The following is a 5,564-nucleotide window of genomic DNA, read 5'->3' as shown; positions in this document are numbered from 1 at the left end:
GGGGAGGAGGGCTACGGCATGCGGGCAATTAAACGGAGAGAGGGGAACGGTGGCGGAGCTCACCGCGGGCTCGACGGGCTTGATGGCGAGCTCGGGGACGCACTGGAGACGGCGGGGCGGCGATGGGGATCCACGGCGGCCAGAGGTGAAGAAGGCGACGGCGACGGCTCCACGGGGCGTCCGGCGAGGCACGGCTTGGCGGAGAGGACGAGGGAGTCGTGGCGGAGCTCGTGGACACGACGGAGGGATGAGGGGGAGGCAGTGGCCGCGACAACGGTGAGCGGTGGCGTTCGGCCGTGAGAGAGAGAGCAAGGGAGAGGAGAGGAGAGGATCGGGGGAAGAGTGAGAGGGGTACGGGGCATGCGTGGCGTCGCGCGGGATCATCCAGAGTGACGAGGGGGAGGACAGGCAGGCAGGGAGGGAGGAGGTGGTGCGGCGCGGCGGTGCGCGCGTCGGGCATGCGCCCGTCCTCCTGTCGGGGAGGAAGACGACAGAGGAGGGGGAACAGGTGGGCCGGGCTAGCCAACTGGGCCGGCCAGGCCGCACAGTGCTGGGCCAGCACAGGAGCTAAGCGCCAGGTAAGTATTCTCCTGTTTTGTTTCTTTTTCTATTTTTCTGACATTTGTTTGGTTTAATAAAAAATACTAAACCATTTTATTTTCTTATGCCAATTTTTATAGAAGCTAGTTATATTATTCCAGAGCTCCTTTATAAATGGCATAATTTTTGGACAACATTATATATATATAACAATATATATCCAAAGCAAATAATTACTGCATTAATTCCAAATGGCCAAAATAAATACTTATGGGCTCTTAAAAATATTGGTTTGATTTTTATCTCTGCCCAATATTTTCAGAGAACAACATGAGCATTTTCTTGGACCTTTTTGGAACAATTTTTATTTGGGTCATTTCCAGAGATGATTCTGAGGGTTTCACAAGTCCTCATTTCAAAATTAAATGGAATTTAAAAATGATGCACAACTTGCTAGCTAGTCTAGGTCATACCAGAACTAGGGATGTGACAGCGCGCCACTGCCTCGATTAGCTCGCTCGCTCCCTGGAGGTGGAGGAGAGTGGCGCTATCGGGCCGGCGTGCTTCGGCCCACGCATCCAGGAGGAGCCCTTCCCCAAAGGGTTCGTGCTCCCCCGTGACACCCCCAAGTACAACAGGACCGTGAAGCCAGAAGACTGGCTCACCGACTACACCACGACTATTGGCATCACCGGTGCCAATCGTCGTCTAGCCGTGCGCTATGCACCGCTCATGCTCCAGGGGTCGGCCCGCACGTGGTTGAACAGTCTGCCAATGGGCAGCATCAACACGTGGGTCGACTTCGAGGAGGCCTTTGTCCGCAACTTCACGGGGACCTACAAGCGACCCGGTCGCCCTAGCCAGCTTGCCATGTGCATGCAGGGGCCGACGGAGACGGGTCGCGAGTACCTCACACGCTGGACCGAGCTCCGAAACAGCTGCGAGGGCGTCCATGAAGTCCAGGCGATCTAGTACTTCGTCAGCGGGTGCCGAGATGGCACCCTCCTCAAGCAGAAGCTCTTACGCTCTGAGCCGGCCACCATGGCCACGCTCATGGTGATGGCGGACAAATACACCAAAGCCGACTCCGCCATGAAGATCCAGGTGGCGCTGGACGAAGCCGGCAAGGCGAAGCCGGTTCCTCCCCAGAAGTCGACCGGCAAAAGCAGTCGGCAACAGCATCATCAGAACAACAAGCGCAAGGTCGACCAGCCGGCGCTGCATCACGACAACCGGCTCGTCGCGGCCACCGAGCCCGCGGCGGACCCGGCAGCAAAGCATCGGCAGACCGGTAAGATGGCGTGGCAACCCGCCATGAGTTTCGAAGAGATGCTCGACGCCCCATGCAAGCACCACAGCGGTGCAAGACCCTCCACACACACGCTTCGGCAGTGCGCCATCACCAAGCGCATCATGAGGGGAGACGTTACGCCTCCTATGGCTCCGGCTCCAGCTCCAGGCGCAGGACAGCCGCCTCCGCCTCCACCGCCGCCTCCCCTCGGCGGCGCGATGCGGAACGATGCCTACCCGGACCAGAATGTGGCCTACATCGTCTTCACCAGCCTCGGCGACGACAAGTGCAGCGAGCGCCTTCTTCGGCATTAGGTGAACATTGTCATCCCGGCCAAGCCGGATTTCATGCACTGGTCGGATCACCCGATCACCTGGACCCAGGAGGATCACCCGGCAGTCATGCCGAGTCCAGGTGGCTAGGCCCTCGTCCTCAACCCCACCATCGTCGCGCGGCGCACATGCAAGTTCTCTCGAGTCCTCATCGACGATGGCATCAACATCAACATCCTCTACCGCGACACGATGACCAAGCTCGGCCTCAAGGCCGAGGACCTGGAGCCAACCCGGACAGTCTTCCACGGCATCGTACCCGGCCTCTCCTGCTCGCCCATTGGCTGGGTCCGGCTCGATGTCCTGTTCGGCGACAGCAGCCACTTCCGACGCGAACCAATCTAGTTCGAGGTGGTGGACCTGTCCAACACATATCATGCATTGCTGGACCGGCCCGCACTCGCCAAGTTCATGGCGGTTCCCCACTACGCGTACCTGAAGATGAAGATGCCGGGTCCCAAGGGCCTCACTACCGTCACCGGCGACTACCGCAAGTCTCTGGAGTGCGCCCGAGACGGCGCCAAGTTGGCCGAGTCACTGGTCATTGCCGAGGAGCGGCACCAGCTCGAACGAATCGTCGCCTTGGCAAGCGAGGCCTCCGCAGCGTAGATTCCGACCCCGGACCCGGCAGACAAGGCTGCCTTCAAGCCCTCCAAGGAGACCAAGAAAGTGAAGCTCAACCCTGAAGACCCCAGCTGCAGCAAGTACGTTGTCGTAGGTGCCCGCCTTGACAGCAAATAGGAAGGCGAGCTCGTTGACTTCCTCCGTGAGAATCGGGATATCTTCGCATGGACCCCCAAGGACATGCCGGGTATCTCGAGGAAGTACCCGAGCACAAACTTCACGTCCGCAAGGAAGCCAAGACTGTCCGTCAACCCCTCCGATGATTTTCTGAAGAGAAGAGAAGAACCATTGGTGAAGAGGTCGCCAAGCTTTTGGCGGCCGGCTTCATAATGGAAGTGTTTCACCCTGAGTGGCTGGCCAACCCAGCCCTCGTCCTGAAGAAGAACAAGACCTGACGCATGTGTATCGACTACACCAGCCTTAACAAGGCCTGTCCCAAGGATCCGTTCGCTCTCCCGTGGATCGACCAAGTCATCGACTCGACCACCGGGTGCGAGCTCCTGTCCTTCCTGGACGCTTACTCCGGCTATCACCAGATCAAGCTGGACCCGGCCGATGCCCTGAAGACGTCCTTCATCACGCCCTTTGGGGCGTATTGCTACATCACCATGTCGTTCGGATTGAAGAACGGCGATGCCACCTTCGAATGCTGCATGCAGAAATGCCTACTGCCGCAACTCAGCCGCAACATCCACGTGTACGTGGACGACATCGTAGTGAAGACCAAGCAGCACCTCACGCTCCTCGACGATTAGAAGGAAACATTCGCCAACCTCCATGAATACAAGGTCAAGCTCAACCCGGAAAAGTGCGTCTTCGGCGTCCCAATCGGAAAGCTACTCAACTTCCTCATCTCGGAACGCGGCATTGAGGCGAACCCGGAGAAGATCAAGGCCATCGAGCGCATGCGCAAGCGTGACGTTCAGAAGTTCACCGGGTGCTTGGCCTTGGTCAGCCGGTTTCTAAGCTGGCTGGGCGAGAGGGCGCTCCCCTGTACCAGTTGATGAAGAAGACAAGCCCGTTCGAGTGGAACGGCAAGGCAGATGAGGCCTTCCAAGACCCAAGCGCATGCTCTCCACCGCACCAGTCCTAGCCATGCCAACCGACAAGGAGCCGCTATTGCTCTACATAGCCGTGACCTCGCGGACGGTCAGCACAGTGCTGGTGGTCGAGCAACCAGAGAAGGGCAAGATCCAAGCCGTCCAGCGACCAGTCTACTACCTGAGTGAGGTGCTCCCCATCTCCAAGCAGAACTACCCGCATTACCAGAAGATGTGTTACGGCGTGTACCTCACCGCCAAGAAGCTGAAGCAGTACTTCCAAGAGCACGTCGTCACCGTCACTAGCACGACGCCTATCGGAGAAATCATCGGGTGCCGGGACGTCTCTGGCCGGGTCGCCAAATGGGCGATCCAGCTAGCCGGCCACACCATCCTCTACGAGCCCCGCACCATGATCAAGTCTCAAGCCCTAGCCGATTTCCTCATCGACTGGACCGAGACCCAGTACTTGCCGCCGCCTCCCAACTCGACGCACTGGCGCATGCACTTCGATGGGTCCAAGATGCGACTCGGCTTGGGGGCCGGCATCGTACTGTCATCTCCGAAGGGCGACCGGCTCCGCTACGCGCTCTAGATCCACTTCGCCACCTCCAACAACATCGCCAAATATGAATCCCTTGAGCACGGCCTCCGGCTTGCCAAGGAACTCGACATTCGGCGCATCCTGTGCTACGGCGACTCAGACCTGGTGGTGCAGCAGTGCTCTAGCGAATGGGACGCCCGCGACTCCAACATGGCAAGCTACCGCTTCCTTGTCCAGAAGCTATCCGGATCCTTCAAGGACTACGAGTTCCTCCACGTCCCGTGTGCGGAGAACGAAGCAGCCAACACGCTCGCCAAGATCACCTCGTCATGACAAGCCATCCCGTCCGGCATCTCCCTCGAGCACCTACGCAAGCCGTCCGTCAAGCCATCACCGGACTCCGAGTCCATTCATGTTCCAAATGACCCAGACGCACCTCAAGACGGCCCAGGGACTGCTGAACCTGGCCTGGGGGCTGCTCAGCTCAACCCGGCCACCATCATCCCAGACCCGGCCGTCGCCATTCCCTACCCGGGGGCTGCTCAACCCGGCTCGGGGACTGCCGACTCGGAACCCACCCTGGCGGCCGTCTTCGCCGTGGTTACAGCTCCATCTTGGGCCCTCCCAATATCAGAATTTCTGGAGAACGGGGTTCTCCCCATGGACGAGACCGAATCCCGACATGTTCAACGCAGGGCATCCTCCTACATCATCATCAACAACAAGCTCGTCAAGCACAGCTCTACCGGCGTGTTCCAGCACTGTGTCGAGCAGGATCGCGGCATTGACATCCTCCTCGACATTCACTAGCGCAAGTGCGGGCACCACGCCGCGTCATGATCCCTGGTGGCCAAGGTGTTCTGCCATGGTTTCTATTGGCTCATGGCCCTCGAAGACGCCGAGTCGCTCGTTCTCAAATGTGAAGGGTGCCAACGCTTCAGCAAACACAACCAACATCCGGCGTCAGCACTCCGCACCGTACTAATCGCCTGGCCCTTCGCGGTCTGGGGACTCGACATGGTGGGACCCTTTGAAACCGCTCGAGGCGGCATGACACACTTACTGGTGGTAGTGGACAAATTTACCAAGTGGATCGAGGCAAGACCTATCAAGAAACCGAACGGGCTAACAACCGTCCGGTTCATCAAGGACATAGCGGTGCGCTACGGCATGCCGAACAATATCATCACCGA

This window comes from Triticum aestivum, chromosome 4B, assembly GCF_018294505.1.
Source record: "Triticum aestivum cultivar Chinese Spring chromosome 4B, IWGSC CS RefSeq v2.1, whole genome shotgun sequence".
Taxonomy (NCBI): Eukaryota; Viridiplantae; Streptophyta; class Magnoliopsida; order Poales; family Poaceae; genus Triticum; species Triticum aestivum.
The sequence above is the reverse complement of the archived record's forward strand: the minus strand, read 5'-3'. Positions refer to the sequence as shown.